General features: G+C 38.8%; 1 protein-coding gene across 2 annotated transcripts in view; it reads right to left on the reverse strand.

Annotated features, from left to right (window-relative positions):
* The window catches only part of H6PD (hexose-6-phosphate dehydrogenase/glucose 1-dehydrogenase), a 30,647-nt gene extending 19,983 nt beyond the window's left edge, over positions 1-10,664 (reverse strand). Inside the window, exon 1 of one of the 2 annotated variants that reach the window (XM_053690134.1) lies at positions 10,610-10,664. The gene's annotated coding sequence lies outside the window, so the exon portion shown is untranslated. The remainder of the gene's footprint in view (positions 1-10,609) is intronic. The other variant, XM_053690135.1, reaches the window with a different exon arrangement.
* Positions 10,665-27,247: the final 16,583 nt, after the last annotated feature.

Consider the following 27,247-nt stretch of genomic DNA (forward strand, 5'->3'; position numbering starts at 1 on the left):
TTGATGATATTTGTGCATACACCATTGTATGAGATCTGCACCCACAGCCAAAAAGGAGATTTTAAAATATAAAACACTACACACAGTTTAACTACCAAAGAACAAAAGCCTTTGACTAAACTATAAACTGTTTTTGTAAATATTTTCTAAAGATAAGCTAGGATGGCAAAGGTCACAAAGAAGCTGTTGAGTAACTTAGGTGACAATCTCCAGCATGTGTGTGCCGACTTTATACAGGTCATTGCACCGAGCCCATATGCCTGGTATATAACTTACCTTTACATTTAGTAAAAGATTTAACCCTTCCTTCACAACAAAGCAATTCATACATTGCTCTGCCTAAATGCGGAGAGCGTATTGCTCTCTGCATTTAGCGAGGTCTTGCAGACCTGATCCGCAGTGTCGGATCAGGTCCGCAACACCTTTGATAAATTGGGGCCAGTGTGTTCACCAAAAATGAGCCGGCATCTAAACTTACATTCTTGCATTTCAAATAAAGATACCAAGAGAATGAAAAGAATTTGATAACAGGAGTAAATTAGAAAGTTGCTTAAAATTGCATGCTCTGTCTGACTCACGATAGAAAAAAAATTGGGCACAGTGTCCCTTTAAGACTAGGCATACAAGTATTTGCCATGTAGAGGCCATGATCAACCTTTCTTTTTTAAAAAAACAAAACAAAAACATACTTACATATAATTCAAAAAAAAAAAAAAAAAATTTAGAATCACTTACATAGAGTGCCCCCAGATCACCCCCACAGACCGACAACTGTACAAAAAAAAAGGCAAAAATGGAAAGGGGCGAGGGGGGGGGGGGGGCGAGCCCGCTCAGCAAAATGCGCACATGCCTCTGAAATATAGTTAGGATTGATCATCAGAGATAGACCATTTACCTTTCAGGTTTTCATTTAAAACATATAGACTATTTCTAAATGAGTAAATGACACTGTTTCTAACAGTAATTAGTAGGTTCATAAGATAAGCCTCCCATTTATGAAGAAAGCGTTTAATTCGCTTTTCTTGGTCTTCTTTCGTGTCTGCTTGTTCAACCAGCATCTGGGTATGTATGTTTCTAAGTAACTGTTGAAAAGGGGGTGTTTTGTTATTTGCCCATCCTGCCAAGATGAATTGTTTTGCTAACATAATAACTAAAGATATAAAGATATAAGCAAGATTCTTGTCATATGGTATAAAAATATTATATGTTGAGCCGAGAGACGAAGCTCAGCTTTGGTCTCTTGTCAACCAGTGAGAAATTTCCCCCCAAAAAACTTTTCGATTTGGGACAGTCCCATAACAAGTGGATCCAGTCTGGAGAAGCATGACTGCATTTATTACAAATATTTTGAGCACCAGGTACCCATTTAGAACGGAGACCTGGAGTTATGTAAGCTTGTCGCAACGTTTTCATATGAGATTCTCTTAGGTTTGCCGAGTCACAGAAAGCGCTTTGTGAAAACTAGCACTGATGATATCCTCATCAACAGTCCGATTTACACAATTATTCCATTTTGAAAAAATCCTCTGCATAGCACAGTCTTCAAAATGCTGAAGAATAAGGTTATACGTGTTTGTGATTTTGTAAGAGCCTTGTTTTGCCAGCATACAAAGTTTGTCACTATTAGTAGGTTCGCCAGACAACAAACCGTCCGTTTTCAGCATAGTTATATAAAGTGAGATGCTGTGATTGCCATAATTTGAATGTCTCCGTAGTATAACCTGGAAGGAATTGTAAGTTGCCTTGGATCGGTAAGTACTTACTTGCCGATTTGTTTTACTCCCCATAGTCTGCATAATTTGGCCCAAGCTCTCAGAGGATCTTTGTATAAAATGTGGTTTTGTATAGACGGTGGTAGAGATGTAATGTCGGCATGGGGGGAGGAAAGCTATATGTATTGGTTTAATGAAGCTTGCTTCTATCTCAAGGGAAGTGAAACGACCATTTCCAACTAGCCAGTCTAGTATTAATTTTGTTAGCGTGGCCCAATTGTACAACGAGATTTTAGGGAGGTGAAGCCCCCCTTTACATAGCGGCATTGTTACATTTTTTTTTGTTTTCCCTATCCTGTGTTTTTTCCCTCTCCATATGAGCCTCCCTAGAGCAGATTGTAAAGAGTTATTATCCCGTTGGGTGAGGTGGCGCGGCAACATCTGCAGAGGGTTGAGGAGTTTGGGCAGCGCAACCATCTTAAACAGATGAATTCTGCCAGAGAGGGAAAGGGGTAGTGTATCCCAGCCTGATAGTTTTATGTTTTTAACAGTACCTCTAAGATTAAGGTGGTAGAGTTTGTTGGGGTTTACATGTATATGAATACCTAAATATTTAAATGAGCCATCCATAATTTTAAGTCCCGTGTCTACAAGTATGGTGTTTTGTAACCACGTAACCTCAGATTTATCAATATTAATTTTATAGCCTGAAAAGGTACCGAAATTATTAATTATGTTTAGAAGATTCTTAAAATTAGTATTGGGATTGCCTACGAATAGTAGTAAGTCATCTGCATACAGTGACAAGTGTTGAGGATTGTCAAACAGATCCAAACCTTCACAATTCTGTTGAATGTGGCATGCCAAAGGCTCTATGGCTAAGTCAAACAACAAAGGGGAAAGAGGATAACCCCTGCCTTGTACCCCTCTGCAGCCCGAATGAAGGGGAAAAGCCCACCATTAATTATCAAAGACGCCCTAGGAGCACTGTATAATCTCTAAAAGGGACTTGAAACCCCCAAAAATTCTCTCATGACTCAGATAGAGAATACAATTTTAAACAACTTTCCAATTTACTTCTATTTAATTTGCTTCCTTCTCTTATACTTTGCTGAAAGGTTTAGCTAGGCAAGCTCAAGAGCAGCAGAGAACCTACACTCTAGCTGTTGATTGGTGGCTATACATATATATATATATATATATATATATATATATATATATATATATCGATTGTGATTGGCTCACCCATGTGTTCTGTTAGAAACCATAAGTGCATTGCTGCTCATTCAACAAATGATACCAAGAGAATGAAACAAATTAGGTAATAGAAGTAAATTAGAAAGTTGTTTAAAATTGTATTCTCTATCTGAATCATGAAAGAAAAAAAAAATTGGGTTTCATGTCCCTTTAAGGGAGTCCGTAAAGTATCCTGTTAAGCCAAATTTTGCTAAAGACATCCAAGAGCAGCAATTTTAAACGACTTTCCAATTTACTTTTATAATCAAATTTGCTTTGTTCGCTAGGTATTGTTTGTTGAAAGCTAAACCTAGGTAGGTTCATATGCTAATTTCTACGCCCTTGAAGGCCGCCTCTTATCTCAGTGCATTTTGACAGGTTTTTACAGCTAGACAGAGCTAGTTCATGTGTACCATATGATATAAATAATATTGTGTTGACTTCTGTGTGGTTATTAGGAGTCTGCCTAGGTTTACGGGGGTCAGCAAACTTGGGCCCCCAGATGTTTTCGAACTACATTTCCCATGATGCTGAGATACTCTTTAGTCTGTCTGAGCATCATGGGAAATGTAGTTCCAAAACATCTGCGGCCCAAGATTCCTGGCCCCAGAGTCTAAGGCCAGTTTTGTGCACGGACCAGCAGTGAAACAGTTAGAGAATATAGCAAACACTACACAATGCAGAGGTGTGGTTCCCTTATTAACTGTTTCACTGCTGGGCCGCTCACAAAACTGCCCTTAGATGGAACACTAGTTTACACGTCAAAGGATACAAAAAGAACAAAGCAAATTTAATAACAGAAGTAAATATGAAGGTTGTTTAAAATAACACTGTGTGTGAAAATAGTTTAAATTTTACTTTACCATCCCTTTAAGCCAAGACCCAAACTGCTATTTGCCACGGCTGCCGCCTAATAAAAGGTAATAACAGCTGGTACAAGTCACAAAGGAGCAAGTCTTCTGATTAACTTGTGTGACAGCTAATAGTGTCCCCACCCATCGTAACCGGGTCACGGCACAGAAGTCAATGAACCAGCTGATATATGTTAAGCAAATTGTTACCATAGAAACGTAACAAGACATCTTACTGGGTTTAAACATCAGTAGGAATAATGGCAAGAAAATAAAACAAGAATGCACAGTAGTGAACCTGCCAACATATGTCAGTAGGCCACGTGCACGTCAGATGGTGACATATACAGTAGTGAACCTGCCAACATATGTCAGTAGGCCACGTGCACGTCAGATGGTGACATATACAGTAGTGAACCTGCCAACATATGTCAGTAGGCCACGTGCACGTCAGATGGTGACATATACAGTAGTGAACCTGCCAACATATGTCAGTAGGCCACGTGCACGTCAGCTGGTGTGACATATACAGTAGTGAACCTGCCAACATATGTCAGTAGGCCACGTGCACGTCAGATGGTGACATATACAGTAGTGAACCTGCCAACATATGTCAGTAGGCCACGTGCACGTCAGCTGGTGTGACATATACAGTAGTGAACCTGCCAACATATGTCAGTAGGCCACGTGCACGTCAGATGGTGACATATACAGTAGTGAACCTGCCAACATATGTCAGTAGGCCACGTGCACGTCAGATGGTGACATATACAGTAGTGAACCTGCCAACATATGTCAGTAGGCCACGTGCACGTCAGCTGGTGTGACATATACAGTAGTGAACCTGCCAACATATGTCAGTAGGCCACGTGCACGTCAGATGGTGACATATACAGTAGTGAACCTGCCAACATATGTCAGTAGGCCACGTGCACGTCAGCTGGTGTGACATATACAGTAGTGAACCTGCCAACATATGTCAGTAGGCCACGTGCACGTCAGATGGTGACATATACAGTAGTGAACCTGCCAACATATGTCAGTAGGCCACGTGCACGTCAGATGGTGACATATACAGTAGTGAACCTGCCAACATATGTCAGTAGGCCACGTGCACGTCAGATGGTGACATATGCAGTAGTGAACCTGCCAACATATGTCAGTAGGCCACGTGCACATCAGAAGGTGTGACATATACAGTAGTGAACCTGCCAACATATGTCAGTAGGCCACGTGCACGTCAGATGGTGACATATGCAGTAGTGAACCTGCCAACATATGTCAGTAGGCCACGTGCACATCAGAAGGTGTGACATATACAGTAGTGAACCTGCCAACATATGTCAGTAGGCCACGTGCACGTCAGAAGGTGTGACATATACAGTAGTGAACCTGCCAACATATGTCAGTAGGCCACGTGCACATCAGAAGGTGTGACATATACAGTAGTGAACCTGCCAACATATGTCAGTAGGCCACGTGCACATCAGAAGGTGTGACATATACAGTAGTGAACCTGCCAACATATGTCAGTAGGCCACGTGCACATCAGAAGGTGTGACATATACAGTAGTGAACCTGCCAACATATGTCAGTAGGCCACGTGCACATCAGAAGGTGTGACATATAAAAGGTTAAAACAGAAGTGACAGTGAGCAAAAGAGGTTTAGAAAAGTGCAGCAGAATGTGTTAGAGTCAGTATACAGCACTGGTTTACAAACCTGTCCTCAGACCTCCCCATCAGGCCAGGTTTCCACGATTACCTTGGATGAGAGCAAGTAAAATAACCATGATTATTTCACCTGTGCTCCAGTTCAGATATCCTTAAAATGTGCCCTGTTAGGGAGGCCTGGGGACAGGTTTGTAAACCAGTGGGTTAGAGGCTGTGAATGTGAAGCAGTTTCTTACTCCTGGATCATTAGTGACAGCTGCACCCATTACTGTTAACAGGTGTTATATATAAAGGTAAACACCTGTGTGGTGTCAACATGTGGCTCCGCTCTAGGGATAGATGAATGTTGCATTTTGATATTTGAATGGTTAATAAATGAATCATTCTTCTACCGTTCTATAAAACAGCACTCAAGTACTATATATGTCACATTGTATACCAAACATATACACTGTACCTTCTGGTAAGCTCCACATATCCCACTGAATAGGAAACATATACACTAACCTCTGGTAAGCTCTATATATCCCACTGAATACCAAACATATGCACTGTGCCTTCTGGTAAGCTCTATATATCCCACTGAATACCAAACATATGCACAGTGCCTTCTGGTAAGCTCTATATATCCCACTGAATACCAAACATATGCACTGTGCCTTCTGGTAAGCTCTATATATCCCACTGAATACCAAACATATGCACTGTGCCTTCTGGTAAGCTCTATATATCCCACTGAATACCAAACATATGCACTGTGCCTTCTGGTAAGCTCTATATATCCCACTGAATACCAAACATATGCACTGTGCCTTCTGGTAAGCTCTATATATCCCACTGAATACCAAACATATACACTGTGCCTTCTGGTAAGTTCTATATATCGACTGAATACCAAACATATACACTGTGCCTTCTGGTAAGCTCTATATATCCCACTGAATACCAAACATATACACTGTGCCTTCTGGTAAGTTCTATATATCGACTGAATACCAAACATATACACTGTGCCTTCTGGTAAGCTCTATATATCCCACTGAACACCAAACATATACACTGTGTCTTCTGGTAAGCTCTATATATCCCACTGAATACCAAACATATGCATTGTGCCTTCTGGTAAGCTCTATATATCCCACTGAATACCAAACATATGCACTGTGCCTTCTGGTAAGCTCTATATATCCCACTGAATACCAAACATATGCACTGTGCCTTCTGGTAAGCTCTATATATCCCACTGAATACCAAACATATACACTGCCTTCTGGTAAGTTCTATATATCCCACTGAAAACCAAACATATGCACTGTGCACCAAACATATGCACTGTGCCTTCTGGTAAGTTCTATATATCCCACTGAACACCAAACATATACACTGTGCCTTCTGGTAAGTTCTATATATCCCACTGAACACCAAACATATACACTGTGCCTTCTGGTAAGTTCTATATATCCCACTGAACACCAAACATATACACTGTGCCTTCTGGTAAGTTCTATATATCCCACTGAATACCAAACATATACACTGTGCCTTCTGGTAAGCTCTATATATCCCACTGAATACCAAACATATGCACAGTGCCTTCTGGTAAGCTCTATATATCCCACTGAATACCAAACATATGCACTGTGCCTTCTGGTAAGCTCTATATATCCCACTGAACACCAAACATATGCACTGTGCCTTCTGGTAAGCTCTATATATCCCACTGAACACCAAACATATGCACTGTACCTTCTGGTAAGTTCTATATATCCCACTGAATACCAAACATATACACTGTGCCTTCTGGTAAGTTCTATATATCGACTGAATACCAAACATATACACTGTGCCTTCTGGTAAGTTCTATATATCCCACTGAATACCAAACATATACACTGTGTCTTCTGGTAAGCTCTATATATCCCACTGAATACCAAACATATGCATTGTGCCTTCTGGTAAGCTCTATATATCCCACTGAATACCAAACATATGCACTGTGCCTTCTGGTAAGCTCTATATATCCCACTGAATACCAAACATATGCACTGTGCCTTCTGGTAAGCTCTATATATCCCACTGAACACCAAACATATGCACTGTGCCTTCTGGTAAGCTCTATATATCCCACTGAACACCAAACATATGCACGGTGCCTTCTGGTAAGCTCTATATATCCCACTGAACACCAAACATATGCACGGTGCCTTCTGGTAAGCTCTATATATCCCACTGAATACAAAACATATACACTGTGCCTTCTGGTAAGCTCTATATATCCCACTGAATACCAAACATATGCACTGTGCCTTCTGGTAAGCTCTATATATCCCACTGAACACCAAACATATGCACTGTGCCTTCTGGTAAACTCTATATATCCCACTGAATACCAAACATATGCACTGTGCCTTCTAGTAAACTCTATATATCCCACTGAATACCAAACATATGCACTGTGCCTTCTGGTAAGCTCTATATATCCCACTGAATACCAAACATATGCACTGTGCCTTCTGGTAAGCTCTATATATCCCACTGAACACCAAACATATGCACTGTGCCTTCTGGTAAGCTCTATATATCCCACTGAACACCAAACATATGCACTGTGCCTTCTGGCAAGCTCTATATATCCCACTGAATACCAAACATATACACTGTGCCTTCTGGTAAGCTCTATATATCCCACTGAATACCAAACATATGCACTGTGCCTTCTGGTAAGCTCTATATATCCCACTGAATACCAAACATATGCACTGTGCCTTCTGGTAAGCTCTATATATCCCACTGAACACCAAACATATGCACTGTGCCTTCTGGTAAGCTCTATATATCCCACTGAATACCAAACATATGCACTGTGCCTTCTAGTAAACTCTATATATCCCACTGAATACCAAACATATGCACTGTGCCTTCTAGTAAACTCTATATATCCCACTGAATACCAAACATATGCACTGTGCCTTCTGGTAAGCTCTATATATCCCACTGAATACCAAACATATGCACTGTGCCTTCTAGTAAACTCTATATATCCCACTGAATACCAAATATATGCACTGTGCCTTCTGGTAAGTTCTATATATCCCACTGAATACCAAACATATACACTGTGTCTTCTGGTAAGCTCTAAATATCCCACTGAATACCAAACATATACACTGTGTCTTCTGGTAAGCTCTATATATCCCACTGAATACCATACATATACACTGTGTCTTCTGGTAAGCTCTATATATCCCACTGAATACCATACATATACACTGTGCCTTCTGGTAAGCTCTATATATCCCACTGAATACCAAACATATACACTGTGTCTTCTGGTAAGCTCTAAATATCCCACTGAATACCAAACATATGCACTGTGCCCTCTGGTAAGTTCTATATATCCCACTGAATACCAAACATATGCACTGTGCCTTCTGGTAAGCTCTATATATCCCACTGAATACCAAACATATGCACTGTGCCTTCTGGTAAGCTCTAAATATCCCACTGAATACCAAACATATGCACTGTGCCCTCTGGTAAGTTCTATATATCCCACTGAATACCAAACATATGCACTGTGCCTTCTGGTAAGCTCTATATATCCCACTGAATACCAAACATATGCACTGTGCCTTCTGGTAAGCTCTATATATCCCACTGAATACCAAACATATGCACTGTGCCTTCTGGTAAGCTCTATATATCCCACTGAATACCAAACATATGCACTGTGCCCTCTGATAAGTTCTATATATCCCACTGAATACCAAACATATGCACTGTGCCTTCTGGTAAACTCCACATATCCCACTGAATACCAAACATATACACTGTGCCCTCTGGTAAGTTCTATATATCCCACTGAATACCAAACATATGCACTGTGCCTTCTGGTAAGCTCTATATATCCCACTGAATACCAAACATATGCACTGTGCCTTCTGGTAAGCTCTATATATCCCACTGAATACCAAACATATACACTGTGCCCTCGGGTAAGTTCTATATATCCCACTGAATACCAAACATATACACTGTGCCCTCTGGTAAGTTCTATATATCCCACTGAATACCAAACATATACACTGTGCCCTCTGGTAAGTTCTAAATATCCCACTGAATACCAAACATATACACTGTGCCCTCTGGTAAGCTCTATATATCCCACTGAATACCAAACATATGCACTGTGCCTTCTGGTAAGCTCTATATATCCCACTGAATACCAAACATATGCACTGTGCCTTCTGGTAAGCTCTATATATCCCACTGAATACCAAACATATACACTGTGCCCTCTGGTAAGTTCTATATATCCCACTGAATACCAAACATATACACTGTGCCCTCTGGTAAGTTCTATATACCCCACTGAATACCAAACATATACACTGTGTCTTCTGGTAAGTTCTATATATTCCACTGAATACCAAACATATGCACTGTGCCTTCTGGTAAACTCCACATATCCCACCAAAAACACACACTGTACCCTCTGCTAAGCTGCACTCACCACCACTTGTTTACCACCCCTAGGCTTTGTATTGTTGCTTACTCAGCAGAATGTGCAGCTGTATTACTTCTGCATTTATGTGATGAGCAATAAAGTATAGAGAACAAATCTCACTATTTCCCTTTAGCACATTAGTTATAGAATTAAATAACATTATCACTTCTGTGCCTGGGAAGGAGTTTACTGTGAAAGGGGAGGGGCTTACAGCTGAGATGGCATGTGAGACCCTCCTGCAGCACTCATACACACCTCCTGCTCTGCACCTACCAATCACATAGCAGTTCATCCGTGTGACAGACCAGTTCCACCAATCACAGTAACTTAATTCTACCTAGCGTGCGGCAGGAAAACTCACCCAATCACTGCTCGGCTACTAGAGCTATTCCCCCCAATCACAGCTCTGTAAAGAAATGCAATGCCAACTCTGTATAAAAAGACAATTCATCCAATCACAAACCATCACTTACAAACAGCTAAACCAATCAGAACCTTTTTACGGTAAAGACTTTCCAGCAGCAGCTTTTGTACACCTGGGCTAGTAATAGGCAGCTCGTACAGTGGGCGGAGCTATTGTTACTGTAGCAGCGTATTAAAAACCATACTAATATATTAATATAAATGTCACCTGACTTGCAGCCTTTCTACCTCACAGGGCTCTTCCGGCTAAACCGAAAGCACCATGGAAACTGCTCCTGATTGGCTGCTTCTACTTCACTCGGTTCTTCCTTGTCATGTGACTCGCATTAACCCCTTGTTTGCAGTATCAGCTGTGAGCTGTAGGGAGCAGACATCATCTAATGTTCTTTATGTTTGTAAAACCCCATAAATATGTGCAGGGAATAATGACCGTGTAATAAGCACCTACTTGTTCCTCTTGTAACTAATTTATTTTATTATAGGTTTATTTTATTATTGCACCAATAGGTTTATTTTATTAGTGCTCTAATAGGTTTATTTTATTAGTGCTCTAATAGGTTTATTTTATTAGTGCTCTAATAGGTTTATTTTATTAGTGCTCTAATAGGTTTATTTTATTATTACTCTAATAGGTTTATTTTATTAGTGCACTAATAGGTTTATTTTATTATAGGTTTATTTTATTATTGCACCAATAGGTTTATTTTATTAGTGCTCTAATAGGTTTATTTTATTAGTGCACTAATAGGTTTATTTTATTAGTGCACTAATAGGTTTATTTTATTAGTGCACTAATAGGTTTATTTTATTAGTGCTCTAATAGGTTTATTTTATTAGTGCACTAATAGGTTTATTTTATTAGTGCTCTAATAGGTTTATTTTATTAGTGCACTAATAGGTTTATTTTATTAGTGCACTAATAGGTTTATTTTATTAGTGCTCTAATAGGTTTATTTTATTAGTGCACTAATAGGTTTATTTTATTATTGCTCTAATAGGTTTATTTTATTATTGCTCTAATAGGTTTATTTTATTATTGCTCTAATAGGTTTATTTTATTATTGCTCTAATAGGTTTATTTTATTAGTGCTCTAATAGGTTTATTTTATTAGTGCACTAATAGGTTTATTTTATTATTGCTCTAATAGGTTTATTTTATTAGTGCTCTAATAGGTTTATTTTATTAGTGCACTAATAGGTTTATTTTATTAGTGCACTAATAGGTTTATTTTATTAGTGCACTAATAGGTTTATTTTATTAGTGCTCTAATAGGTTTATTTTATTATTACTCTAATAGGTTTATTTTATTATTGCTCTAATAGGTTTATTTTATTAGTGCTCTAATAGGTTTATTTTATTATTGCTCTAATAGGTTTATTTTATTATTGCACCAATAGGTTTATTTTATTATTGCACTAATAGGTTTATTTTATTATTGCACTAATAGTTTATTTTATTAGTGCTCTAATAGGTTTATTTTATTAGTGCACTAATAGGTTTATTTTATTAGTGCACTAATAGGTTTATTTTATTAGTGCACTAATAGGTTTATTTTATTAGTGCTCTAATAGGTTTATTTTATTATTACTCTAATAGGTTTATTTTATTATTACTCTAATAGGTTTATTTTATTATTGCTCTAATAGGTTTATTTTATTATTGCTCTAATAGGTTTATTTTATTATTGCACTAATAGTTTATTTTATTAGTGCTCTAATAGGTTTATTTTATTAGTGCTCTAATAGGTTTATTTTATTATTGCTCTAATAGGTTTATTTTATTATTGTACTAATAGGTTTATTTTATTATTGCTCGAATAGGTTTATTTTATTAGTGCACTAATAGGTTTATTTTATTAGTGCTCTAATAGGTTTATTTTATTAGTGCACTAATAGGTTTATTTTATTAGTGCTCTAATAGGTTTATTTTATTAGTGCTCTAATAGGTTTATTTTATTAGTGCACTAATAGGTTTATTTTATTAGTGCATTAATATGTTTATTTTATTAGTGCACTAATAGGTTTATTTTATTAGTGCTCTAATAGGTTTATTTTATTAGTGCTCTAATAGGTTTATTTTATTAGTGCACTAATAGGTTTATTTTATTAGTGCACTAATATGTTTATTTTATTAGTGCTCTAATAGGTTTATTTTATTAGTGCACTAATAGGTTTATTTTATTAGTGCACTAATAGGTTTATTTTATTAGTGCACTAATAGGTTTATTTTATTATTGCACTATTGCATAATCTATAGACTTAACCCCTGTAAACACATAGATAAAGGAGGGTTAGAAAATGATTCATAGTGTACACTAATAGCTGCAGGGAAAAAAGAGAATGTCAAATTATATATATTCAAGCTCTTTAAATATTAAACTAAGCTGTTCTTTCCATATCTCACTTTATATTGTAAAATAAAGCAATATTTTAAAATTGAAATCCCTAAATCATCAGCCTCTCCTAAGACAGATACGATTAGAAGTGAATAGTTGGGGACATTTATCTTAATTAGGCAGAATTGATGCCACTAAGATGTCGTCTATTCTATTAAATGTACTTTATATCTTTCAAGTCTTCCCTATTCCAGTTCCAACCTCTTAAATCACCAAGTTATAAAAACTAACCAACTCCTTTATTTTGTAGAAAAGGATTCGTCGTGTTTCCAAGGCTACAATGTACAGAGCGAAAGATAGCGGAGATCTAGGAGTCCCTAACCCCAACTATTGTAGAAAAGCCTCCTTTTTAGTTAGAATAACAGACTGGTGCAGGAATTGGAATAGCAAGGAATATACTGAATTGTGTCTATCTAGGGGGATTCTGTTGGTTACCCAGGGCTTGTAGGAACCTATCTACAGGAGTACCCTCTATAACAAACATTCAGGTGGGATGCTCTGGTAAATACAATGATTTCTTCATTACCTTCCCCTTTGACATCTATTCTGTTCTATTAACCCCAACTCACTGATTTCACATCAGTATAAATAAGGAGACATAATGACACTTCAGGGGTTGGTGCCTTGTTATATGATTATAGCAAACAGCAGATGGAAACAAAAAACTGAAATGACTGATCTCAATATTCCCACGTGTAATACCTGGCTCTCGTATTTTTATTATCAGTTATCTGTAAAGCGCCAACAGATTACGCAGCGTTCCACTGCTCTCACACTTTGTACCACATCATCTAGACCAGTGTTTCTCAACCACGGTTGGTCCTCAAGTACCCCCAACCGTTTCTCAACCACAGTCCTCAAGTACCCCCAACAGTCCAGGTTTTCATTATAACTAAATTAGTGCACAGGTTGTCAAAGATACCAGGCTGCCAAGGTTAAACCTCCCCCCCCCTCCTACTACATAGCCCCTCTTCTTTTTCACCAGATTTGGACTTTTGAGAGCTTTTGCGATCTCCCAGACGATTGGTTTTGTTTATTTTGTGTACTTTACATCCTCCTGGAAAAGCTGATCTCTGACCGCCTAACCCCTTTCCGTCTGGCCGGGCTCCTGAAACTACCGGCCGTCCACGCCTCCCTGCATAGCCACTGACATTCTCACCAGGTCGCTCCAGTGGCCCTTCACCCCAGAGCTCCACTCTTTTGGGGATTGGTACTCCCTAGGGAGGGCAAGAGGTGGGGTGATTACCGGAGGGGAGCTCCCTTGGGAACTGGAGGTTCCGGACCCCCCCATAACTCCTATTTCCCTTTAGCCTTCCCGGTGTATGTTTGATCACCCGTAGCTCCGGTCCCCAGCCATGGATCAGGTTGCTTTTTGGACTGTAGCACCTGGGGACTGAGGGCTTTCCAACAACACCCTGTAAGTGCCGCCGCTCCCCAAGGATCACCCCGGAATAGCCACCACTGTACCGCTGGGACTCTATAAGACAAAGGACACTATATAGGACAAAGGACACTATGACTAAACAGACTAGTATTAAGGTGAAACAAATCAACAACGTTTCGGACAGATGTCCTTAGTCATGTATAGTTAGACAGGCACTGTGCCTGTCTAACTATACATAACTAAGGATATCTGTCCGAAACGTTGTTGATTTGTGCAGTCTGGCTCAATAAACTCCTGATTATTTTTGCAGATTTGTGGTGCGACTATCCTTTGTATTGAGGATGCGGTATAGTGGCACACTGTCACACATATGGTGGCAATGCCCTATCAAACAAGAGTGTTGGTAAAACATTAATAAAGAGATCGGAGCAGTTATTTCCAGTAGTGTTCCCCTAGATCCGTAGACCTTCTTATTAATAAGCCACCTAACATGAAATGCCTCCTTAGGTTAAAACTCTTCTACGTTATGTTTGCAGTGCACGGCAGTTAATACCACGTCTGTGGAAAACCCACAATATACCTAAAATAATGGAATGGGGACACCAGGTATCCCTTTACCTAAGGAAGTAGTATGGTTTCCAGTTTACTAAATGTATCAATACCACTCCATCAAATTTATATGGGAAGAATATAATTTAGAATAATATAGAAGAAACTTAATATAATGATACCTCTCTCAGCTAATTAGATTATGCCTTGTATGTACCTTGAAATGTTGTCGTATGTTTACTTCAGTAAACAATTGTTTAATTTAATTTGTTATTTTTCTTTATGTCATATCATTTATGTTATATCTTGTCTTTTATATGCTCTTCTATAAAACTCAATAACATTTATAAAAGACAAAAAAAAAAGAAACTAAAACATTTTATATAAAATTCACAAAGTGGTTACTGTCCCTTTAAAAGCACACCCCTCAGCCTAGCTACCTGCGTTTCAACAAGGAATACTAAGAAAACAAAGTGAATCTGATAACAAAAGTAAATCAGAAAGTTTTTTTAATTGCACACTCTGAATCATGAAAAAAACATTTTGGGTTTTTATGCACTGTTAAAGCTGCTTAAACTAAAATTGAATCTAATAATGTTTTTAGCAATGTTATACATTGTTGCAAACACTGCTGCAATAGAGTGTTAAAGATACGTGCACATTCCTGGAGAATTGAAATATATCAAAATATCCAAATGTTTATAGTCTGTGGTCAGTAGGTGTAAAGTGATTTAATTACTATATGACCCATAAATGTGAGGTATGTTCCCAATAAAAACAAAAAGAACCTGACCCAGTGTATTAGGTGCAAAGGCCACAGTCTGTAGTTTTAGTAAATTTTAACTCTCTACAAATCTTCCATATAAAGTGTTTGCCCCAAATTGGATGGGTCCCCTATTTTAGTCACATGTGAACCCTAGTACAGATCTTGTACCCCCTAACAGTTCTGAGAGAGTGTTTAGGAGGTGGGGCTGGTGATCTCAGGGGGATCTGGGTGGGGACCAGTGTTTCCTCTAAGAACAGTTTTGTGTGCAGCCCAGCAGTCAAACAGTTAACAAGAGAACCATACCTTGCCATCTGCATTGTGCAGTGTTTGCTAATTGCAGGGTGTGGTTACCTTATTAACTGTTTCATTGCTGGGCCGCACACAAAACTGGCCTTAGAGGGAACACTGGTGGGGACTCACAGGAAATCAGCACATCACACCATGTGGGGTGCATAGTTGTTTGAGGAAGTGGGTGGAGGTGAGCAGGAAGTGGATCTGTTGGGAAGGGTGGCTTATTGGTCCTATGCAACCCAAGATTTTTATGTGTAACTCATATGTGTCCAGGAAAACATGGCTGATGTGGCAACCCTAGTGTGTGCATGTATGAGTGAGTATATGTGTATGTATGTTTGATTGTGTGTATGAGTGAGTATATGTATGAGGGAGAATATGTCGTTGTGTATGTATGATTGTGTGTGTGTATGAGTGAGTATATGCATGTATGTGTGAGTATATGCATGTATGTGTGAGTATATGCATGTTTGTGTGATTGTGTGTGTGTTAGTATATGTAGTTCTGTGTGTGTTTGTATGTATGATTGCATGATTGTATAAGTGAGTATATGCGTGTTTATGTGCAAGTGTATGTGTGTGTAAATGTGTGACTGTGTATGTATATGTGAGTGTGTGTGTATGTATGGTTGTATGTATGAGTGAGTATATGTGTGTGTGTGTGAGTGAGTGTGTATGTATGTATGTATGAGTGAGTATATGTGTGTGTGTGTGTGAGTGTGTATGTATGAGTGAGTATGTATGTGTTTGTATGTGTATATGAGTGAGTATTTGTGTGTGTGAGTATGTATGTATGTGTTTGTATGTGTATATGAGTGAGTATATGTGTGTGTGTGTGTGAGTGAGTATGTATGTATGAGTGAGTATGTATGTGTTTGTGTGAGTATGTATGTATGAGTGAGTATGTATGTGTTTGTATGTGTATATGAGTGAGTATATGTGTGTGTGTGTGAGTATGTATGTATGTATGAGTGAGTATGTATGTGTTTGTATGTGTATATGAGTGAGTATATGTGTGTGTGTGAGCGTGTATGTATGTATAAGTGAGTATGTATGTGTGTGAGTGAGTATGTATGAATGAGTGAGTAAGTATGTGTATGTATGAATGAGTGAGTAAGTATGTGTTTGTATGTATGAGTGAGTAAGTATGTGTTTGTATGTATGAGTGAGTATATGTGTGTACGTGAGTGAGTATGTATGTGTTTGTATGTATGAGTGTGTATATGTGTGTGTATGTATAAGTGAGTATATGTGTGTGTTATTTATGAGTGACTACATTTGTGTATGAGTGAGTTATTTTTTCTGTATTTTGCTTAATGTGAGGTAGGCACATAGCTAATTTTATACTGCTTCAAATACGCGCACACATTTTAGTAAAAAGCTACTAAGACCATTTGTTTTTGTGCACGCTGGTGAAAACATTGCGTGAAGGGTACACACAGTGAGTGGGCGTTGCTCATTGAGACCTAAATGGAGGGTACATGGAGTTAGACAATAAGTTTTACGTTAGTGATTAGCAATGGCTACAAAAGCTGATTGAATACCCGTCTGACCAGGGGTTTGTTTTGGACTATATTATAATAATGGGGGTCATGAAATAGGTGACCTCCATAGAAATACTGAACAATCTGTGACTGGCACAATGGTCTGTGGGTCACACAGGACCCCTCACTAAAGCTTTTCTTTAGACCCCACTCGTGATCAAGTATATTTTTCACAATAAAGCAGTTATTTTACCCCTTGGCTGCCAGTAACATAGACATCAATAATTGTACCTCTTTGATTGCCAGCAACACATTTAAACAGTAGAGATTTAATGCCTTTGACTATCCCTCACTTTCTGCTCCATATTTGTAATACCTTGAGGCATAGGAGACCTCTTATATTTAGCACTCAGGGACTTTATAAAAACTGAACACCTGGCAACCGGACAGCTGAAAAAAGGGCCATGAAACCAAAAATGTTCTTTCGTGATTCAGATAGAGAATACAATTTTATAAAGTTTCCTTTTTACTTTGCTCCTTTCCACTACGTCTAATACTGTCTCAAACACTGCTGCCATATAGTGGTCCGCAGCCTACCTCAGTATGCTCTAATGCAAATGAACTAAGTTTCAGTATTTGAAAACAGAGGTAAATTGAATATTTTATTTTTAAATTGCACGTTCTATCTGAGTCACAAAATGTCATTTTGATAGAATCTTGTGTTTTTCAGATCATCTGTACCTCGGTGGAATGAAATGGATTAAAGAGCTGCAAGTCTGTGAATATCTCCTGTCCTATTGATCTATATAGGTAAAGGTCTATCCAGCTCCCTGGTGATATGGACGGACCTTATGGAACTTGATGGATTTTGAGTTAATATTATCTGAAGGTTCTCTTGTAAGTGCTGCTGTTGTTAGGATGACGTTGTTGTGTTTTGTATTAAAAGACATCAAAATGAATCAGCATCACAGACTTACTAATGACAAACGTTTCTTTTATTTTGTTTTATGCAACATATTTTTTATGACTTAGCTTAATCTATTTTATGGTTCAGTGCAGGTCAGATTTAGAGCTCAGATGGAGATGAAACACCCTGAGAATGTAGTATAGAGTTGTAATATAACATATTTACTACAACATTATAATTGTTTATTTTGCCCCCTTTTTCTGTAATTTAAAGGGACACTGAACCCAAATTTTTTTCTTTCATGATTCAGATAGAGCAAGCAATTTTAAGCAACTTTCTAATTTACTCCTATTATCACTTTTTCTTCGTTCTCTTGCTATCTTTATTTGAAAAAGAATGCATCTAAGCTTTTTTTTTTTTGGTTCAGCACTCTGGATAGCACTTTTTTATTGGTGGATGAATTTATCCACTAATCAGCAAGGACAACCCAGGTTGTTCACCATAAATGGGCCGGCATCTAAACTTACATTTTTGCATTTCAAATAAAGATACCAAGAGAATGAAGAAAATTTGATAATAGGAGTAAATTAGAAAGTTGCTTAAAATGTCATGCTCTATCTGAATCATGAAAGAAAACATTTGGGTTCAGTGTCCCTTTAAAGGGACAGTGCACACCAATTTTCATATAACTGCATGTTATAGACACTACTATAAAGAAGAATATGCACAGGTACTGATCTAACAATCCAGTATAAAACCTTTTAGTAGCTCCCAGTTTAGCATTGTTGATGAGGTTAGGCTGGGACACTCAATGAAAGGGGTGGGAAAGCAGGAAGAGCAGACCCCCCCCCCCCCCCCCAAGGCATATAAAAAAAACAGATTATACAAACAGGAGCAGCAGGAATCTGTAGACTTCAGTCTTCATCTGATACTTTGGGGCTTGGTTAGGAGTCTGGAAACCATCAATATTATAAGAAAAATAAGCAAAACTGTACATTGTTACAAAACACTCCCAGATGGATCATCTACAAAACATCTATGCAAAGAAAAATCTAGTGTACAATGTCCCTTTAACTCTGAATACTGGGTTTCCAATTTCTGAGAACTAGAAGTGCACAATGCAATCTTCACAGGGTTAATTCTGCTACAAGTCTGCCTGTAATTGGCCTCAGCAAAGGTGATAAAATATCATGCTGCACAGCAATGCAAGTGTCACTACTAAAATGACAGTGACAAGCTTTGTGTATGCCAGTAAAAAGTCTCCTCCAAATAAGGCAAGCGATGAGGTGAGTTTGACTGTGGACAATCAGTGTTAATGTTTTCAAAAAGTCTTCATTCAGCTGGTATGTTAATTTATTGCAGCACTTTAGAAAACCTGTTTTGTCCCTTTACTCATGACATTTTATTTTGCTGAAGGATGGCATTTTATAATACAAAAGAATCCTTCTGTTATCAGAGTTGAAGTTGTTCAGTTCTATGTACAGAATATGATCTGGTAAACAGTGTGGAACACACAAGGATGCTGGGCAGTGACTATTAATTCTTCACTTCAGACTGTTGAAAGAAAGAAAAACAGTGTTACAAAATGTCAGACACAACTACATAATGTATTTATAAGGATAGATGACATTATATTCAGTAATACTTTATGAATAACTGGAAAGATAGCTTTCTGACTTTATCAGCTGATTAAAGCACCTTATTTGTTGTAGGAATCAGGGACGTGGGCATGAATATTGTGCCCCCCCCACACACTTTAAAGGACCACTACACACAGTAAAATAGCAAAAATCAATAAATGCATAATAAATAGACAATGCAAGATCACTTAGTTTAAACTTCAAATGAGTAGTAGAATTGTTCCTAACAAGTGTCAGTTAGTTGCATCATGAGACAGCTGTCGGCCAATTACAAAATACATATACGTATATTCTGTGAGACTTGCACATGCTCAGTAGGATCTGGTGCCTCAGAAAGTGTAAATATAAAAAAAATTTGCACATTTATATTTATTTATTTATAAAATATTTTACCAGGAAGGATACATTGAGATTTCTCTCGTTTTCAAGTATATCCTGGGATCACAAAACATTGCAATTGATACAATAGGGTACAATTAAATACAAAAACAATAATAATACACAATATATGCAAAATGTAACATAAAACAGGTAGGAAATATATAATCAACCATGACAGGTGCATTCTGTTTTGAGATATATAGAGAGGGATCTCTTAAAGGATATTAGGCTTGGGGAAGGTTTGAAAGTGTGCGGGAGGTCATTCCATAGTAGGAAAAGGAGGATCGAGCTGCTTTCTTTTTGTATTGAGGCAAACTAAATAATGTGCTGGTACTGGATCGGAGGTTATAGGAGGTGGGAATAACCGGTGAGAGCATTCTGCTCAGGTAGGGTGGGAGCTTCCCAGAAAGGCTCTTAAACACAAGGCAGGAAAGATGGAGGGTGCGTCTGGATTCCAGCGACAGCCAGTTTAGTTCCTTTAGCATGTCACAATGGTGGGTCCTGTAATTACATTGTAGCACAAAGCGGCAGAACAAGTTATACAGTGTATTAAATTTATTAAGGTGAGTTTGCGGTGCAGGTGCGTATACTACGTCCCCATAATCCATGATAGGCATCAGCATTTGCTGCGGTCAGCGTGCAATTGGATTTTGTTTTGATGCGTGGATGGGAATTTTGTAATTTGTTTAATTTAGGTCTCGTTCCAAAGATCATTGTGACAGTTTTGTCAGTGTTTAGAAAGAGTTTGTTTTTTGAGATCCACTTTTCTACCTTTGTGAACTGGTCTTGGAGCACTGTTTCAAGCTGCAGCAGATCAGATTTGTTTGCATAGATTACCGTGTCGTCTGCGTACATGTGTACAGTTGAGGATTTGCAGACATTAGGCAGATCATTTATAAATACTGTGAATAGTAGGGGGCCGAGAATGGAACCTTGGGGAACACCACACGTGTCTGGGAGAGGGAGGGAGTCACTGTTAGAAATGGAGACATATTGTGATCGATCCGATACATATGATCGAAACCAGGTTAACGAACGATCAGCAATACCAGAGTTATTTAGTTTGAGCAGTAGTATGTCATGGTCTACTGTGTCAAAGGCCTTTGCAAAATCAAGGAAAATAGCTCCAGTTAGTTCTCCTTGTTCCATGCCAGTTTGGATGTCGTTGCAAACTTTTAAGAGGGCAGTTGTAGTGGAGTGATTCAGGCGAAAACCTGATTGATCAGGGGTCAGATAGTTAGAAAGTTGGTAATACTTGCATAATTGCGTATGGACGCATTTTTCTAAAAATTTTTACAACACTGGGAGTAATGATATAGGACGATAGTTAGAAACCAAGGTTAACTCCCCACTTTTATGAATAGGCACTACTCTTGCAGTTTTCCAGAGTTTGGGTATGTATCCAGACATCAAGGATTCGTTAATTAGGGTTGCAACAGGCTTAGCAATTGCTGGCGCACTGAGCTTCAACAGCATTGCTGGGATTTGATCAGTTCCAGACTAGTTTTTCATTTTTAGATTATCGAGGTGTTTCTTAATGACATTGATGGGTACAGGTCTAAAATTGAACTTCTCTATATTGGGTCTTTGTTGTTTTAGTGGGGCCTGATCCACATTTCTAGTTTCAAGATGCATGCCATTTATTAGTTTGTCAATCAGGGTGGTGGAGCATCTGACAAAATAATTGTTAAAGGCATTTGCTACTTCTAAGGGGAGTTGCAGGGTTTAGTTGTCCACATTGACAGTGGAGGGTTGGGAGTGGATTGGTGGATTTTGTAAGTTATTTATGAGTTTCTAAAACTTTCTAGGGTTAGATATGTTATTGTTCAGAGTTTCACAGAAATATTGGGCCTTGGCCAATTTGTTTAGTGCATATATTTCGCCATTCTCTATATACACAGTGATCGTTCATAGAGCCAGTATGCTTGAACTTTGACCACAATATATAATGGAAGATAATTTGAAAGTCGTTTAACATTGTGTGCTCTCTCTGAATCATGAGACTTGGCTATCCCTTTAAGAGCTGCAGGTGCTACTGGTGTTGGAATCTCATCTTTAACAATCTATTCCTGACTTTATTTTTTAAATACCCCCAACTCTTGTCTTAAGATCTCTCCATGCCTTGATTAGAACACTGGCATCAGGCATAGCCTTGCAAATCCAGGGCAGCTGGGGGTGGTATAGTAATGACCTAGGGGCAAATCCAGGGCAGCTGGGGGTGGTATAGTAATGACCTAGGGGCAAATCCAGGGCAGCTGGGGGTGGTATAGTAATGACCTAGGGGCAAATCCAGGGCAGCTGGGGGTGGTATAGTAATGACCTAGGGGCAAATCCAGGGGGGTGGTATAGTAATGACCTAGGGGCCCCCTGCAGAACCTTAAAGACTTGTATGCTCTTGTAAAGTTAGAAATGTTACTTAAAGGGACATGAAACACACATTTTTTTTTTCATGATTCAGATATTGAATACAATTATAAAAAAGTTTCCAATTTACTTCTATTATCAAATTTGTTTCATTCTCTTGTTACTCGTTGTTGAAGGTAACTCTAGATAGGTAGCGGCAATTGGCTGCAGCGCTAAATGACAGGAAATAGTGCTGCCATCTAGTGCTCTCTTGCAAAACTGCTGCCATCTAGGGCTCTCTTGCAAAACTGCTGCCATCTAGTGCTCTCTTGCAAAACTGCTGCCATATAGTGCATCAGACACGTGCACACTTCTGAGCTTACATCCCTGCTTTTTTAACAAAGGATAACAAGAAAAAGACATTTTAATATTAGAAGTACATTGAACAGTTGTTTAAAATTGTATGTTCTATCAGAATCATGAGTTTTATGTCCCTTTAAATGATGCTTTTAAGGAGGGGTTTCTCATTCTATTTTTGTTAAGATTTTACGGTTGTGCTCCTTGTACCACATGTGAACTCTTGAGCAGAACAGAACAGCACGTGCAATTTATCCATCAGTCTTTTGTCTTTATAGAGTTTTACAACGGGATGACAGGGTTAATCATTGACCTTGCACAGCACATGACTTTTTAATTTGGTTAGATGGTTACTGGAAACAATTCATTAAAAAGACAATAAACCTTAACCCCTTAATGACCAGCGACATATTAAATCATGATCTGTGGGCGGAGTCAGCATTATGAGGGCGGGGCAGCAGGTGGTCTGTGGGCAGAACTGTGTGTTTCAGTGATGGTTATTAGGTGCTTAGGGTCAATACTGGGCTGTTACAAGAGGAGCGTTTTTTTCCTCCCCGTCAGCAAAACAAGGGATAACCTGGAAGATTGTTGTCCACCTCACAATACACTGTAGTACCACCACTGGTTCTGTTTTAGCTGCTCATGAGATGCACAAACATTTAGTACAACCTGTTCCTCCAGCCTATATCTTTATTTAATCTCCTTCCGCCTGCTTTACCTCTCTCCTTGCCCGGAGTAGAGTTACTGTATTGCAAAGTCAGGACACCAGCCCCTCTGAGGTTTGGGGGTTGCTATAGTAACAAATAAGGGATGCTTTAAACCATCACTGGTGCTTTTAAACAGCCACATCTCATGTTTATGTCCCTGTAGTTTCTGTCCTTGTAATAGAAAATAGACATGTGCAGCCAGGAGAATTTTGTTTCACGAGAAATTTTCATTCTTAATATTCAATATTTAGTGGCTGCACTATTTGGTATTCGTTTCATTTGTTAAACATTTACATTTTTTTTCAGATGAAACAATGTAAATGTTTCAAAGCTACAGGTGAAAAGGGATATGAAACCCACATTTTTTTCTTTCATGATTCAGACAAAGGGGCATATTTAAGAAAGTGCGAGCGGACATGATCTGATATTGCGGATCATGTCCGTTGCACATTTATCATTGCACCAGCAGTTCTTGTGGACTGCTGGTGCAATGTCGTCCCCTGCAGATTCGCGGCCATGTATTGGATCGGGTTGATTTCCGGCGATGTCTGTCCGCCGCCTCAGAGCAGGCAGACAGGTTATGGAGCAGCATTTAGAGCTTGATAAATATGCCCCAAAGCAGAAATTTTAAGCAACTTTCTAATTTACTCCTTTTACCAATTTTCTTTGTTCTCTTGGTATCTTTATTTGAAAAAAGCAGAAATGCAAGTTTAGGAGCTGGTCCATTTTTGGTGTTGTAGCCACCAATCAGCAATAAGCAACTGTGGTGTACCGCAAGGCTCTTCGCTGAGCCCCACTCTCTTCAACATGTACATGGCCCCTCTCGCAGCCATCGTCCGACGCCATGACCTCAACCTCGTCTCCTACGCCGACGACAGCCAGTTAATCATCTCACTCACCCGAGATCCCACCACCACCAAAAAGAACGTCCACAAAGGCCTGACAGCAGTCGCCACCTGGATGAATGACAACTGGCTCAAACTGAACACAGACAAAACCGAAGTCCTCCTCGGACCCAATAAATCCGCATGGGATGACTCCTGGTGGGCCACAGCCCTCGGTCACCCTCCAACCCCAACCGACCACGCACAAAATCTAGGCTTCATCCTGTACTCATCACTCTCCATGAACCGACAAATCAATGCCATCACCTCAACATGCTTCCACATCCTCCACCTGCTATAAAAAATCTTCAAGTGGATCCGTACCGAAACCAGGAAAATAGTCACCCACGCCCTTGTCAGCAGCCGGTTGGACTACGGCAATGCACTCTATGCCGGCTCCACCATCAAACTCCAAAAGAGACTCCAACGTATCCAGAACGCCTCAGCCAGACTCATCCTCGACATCCCTCTCCAATGCCACACCACCGAACACCTAAGGAACCTTCACTGGCTCCCCATCAACAAGAGAATCACCTTCAAGCTCCTTACCCACGCGTTCAAGGCCCATCACAACATCGGACCCGAATACATAAACCACCGCGTAAATTTCTACACCCCCGCAAGACAACTACGATCAGCTGACCAAGCACTCGCAGTCATCCCCCGCATCAGCAAATCCACGGTGGGAAGATCCTTCTCCCACATAGCAGCAAAGACATTAAACACCCTCCCCGCTGCACCTCAGACAATCCACCTCCCTTACAAAGTTCAGAAAGGACCTCAAAACCTGGCTCTTCGACTGAACGCCCATCCCCTCCACCCCCTCCGCCTATCTTGTTTCCCTTAGCGCCTTGAGACCCTCACGGGTGATTAGTTCGCACTCTATAAGTACCCAATAGATAGATAGATAGACCCAGGTGCTGAACCAAAATGGGCCAGCTTTCTTTCTTTAAACTGAATTGAAAATCTGTATTAGTCCGAAAACAAATGCACATCTCTAGTAGAAAATAGATTTTAAAGGGCTATGGAGAAATGTTTAATTACGATGTAATAATGGTTATAAACATTGCACATAACTTAAATCTAATGAATAAACTTCATCTGAGGTTTGCTATGACAAGAATAAAACAGAAATTACCAATTGTTGAGATAATCTTGCTGCCCAGGAATGGGTGACGCTACTTGCAGGGTTGCCATTCTTCAGCAGTGCGTTATTGCAGGCTTCTCTGGTGAAATTCCCGCATTTACCACATGTGTGGCTGGATATTTTTTCATTAGCGATTAACTTCACATCACCTTGTACAGTTTTCACAACTGTGATTTGGTCAACAATCTCAATAACCACCTCTGATGTAGTCTTTTTAACTTTTATAAAATGATTTCCAAGGTCACTTGACATGTTTATTTCCTGGCCGTTAAACTGCATGAAGAAAAAATAAAGTGTAAATCCAGTGTTATATTACGTCATACAAATATCATGTTCATATGTTACTATACACATGTTTAATATGTTGATCCAATAATTTAATTGGGTGATTTATTACAATTACCAGAAGAGAAATACCTCATATCTAAACAAAAATGTGTTTATATAATTTACTACTGAACTAGTGCTGAGGAAGTGCTGAAGTCAAAACGTTGCCTGAGTTAAAGAAACAGAACCTACAGAAACAACTCTGCTTTACTAAAAAAAAAATCTTCTACCATCAGAAAATATACATTTAAAGCTTCTACAATTATAGAAAATGAATCAAAGTTCTACATTTTTAAGAGTAAAGCGCATCATAATACATCAAAAAGGTGCATATTAATAGGGGGTTACATAACCCTATTTAGCCTATAAGTAATTAGCTCAGTGCTGCAAAAGATGTGCATGAGGATGTAAAATGAGTCAGCTTTTTACAATTTGTTTAGATTCAGATAGGAAACAGTTTCATATGTGTTGTATTGATGTTTATATTGGCATTGCACATCATTCTGTACTGTTAGAATTAGTCACATTGTTTAAAGTAAAGACGATGATATCGAGATCCCAAACGGTCACAATAAGGCAAAACGAAAGTCGGTTGGGAGCGTCACATGCTAATAAAATACTGTTGTGTGCTTGTGTATATTTCACCTCAACTTTTTTTTTCTCTTTATATTTTCTGGTCCATGGGATGTGCACCAAGAAATGTTGACTTGAACACTATCTTCAAGTTGTTCTGTAGTGATAATTTAATTACAACACTATTTGTTTTTTATGTATTTATGCTACTGTACAGATTGTATATTAGGATTAAATTTTACCCATATTTCCTGTTCTTCATTCACAGTGATGAGACCTTGAGAAGTGAAAATGTGTAGGGACCTCTGCCTTCCTTCTTCACAGAACTGACCAACATGGACGGCTACCAGGAATGGCGAGTCTGATCTTGTATTATATGATGACGCCATCACATATGTCCCCCGTGAAGGGAAAACTTCAGAGACGCCATCAAACCTAGTAAAGTGATTGTCAGCGCTGATAAAGCACAAATCATTTTTTGGGTAGCATCCTCGTTGTCCATCTTCCAGCTGGCAGTTCTCATTGGCTTTACAACCATAAGCTTCACAGAAGACTGAGCCAGATTGGCAGGTGCATCGCTGGTTGCAACCTTCTGATACAACAGACTCATTTACCTGGAATAATGACAAACAAGGGTACAACAGGAACCTCATATATTATACAGAAACTTGTCAGTATATTCTCTGTTGTAAAATACTATTTATTTCACAC

This window comes from Bombina bombina, chromosome 8 (assembly GCF_027579735.1).
Source record: "Bombina bombina isolate aBomBom1 chromosome 8, aBomBom1.pri, whole genome shotgun sequence".
Taxonomy (NCBI): domain Eukaryota; kingdom Metazoa; phylum Chordata; class Amphibia; order Anura; family Bombinatoridae; genus Bombina; species Bombina bombina.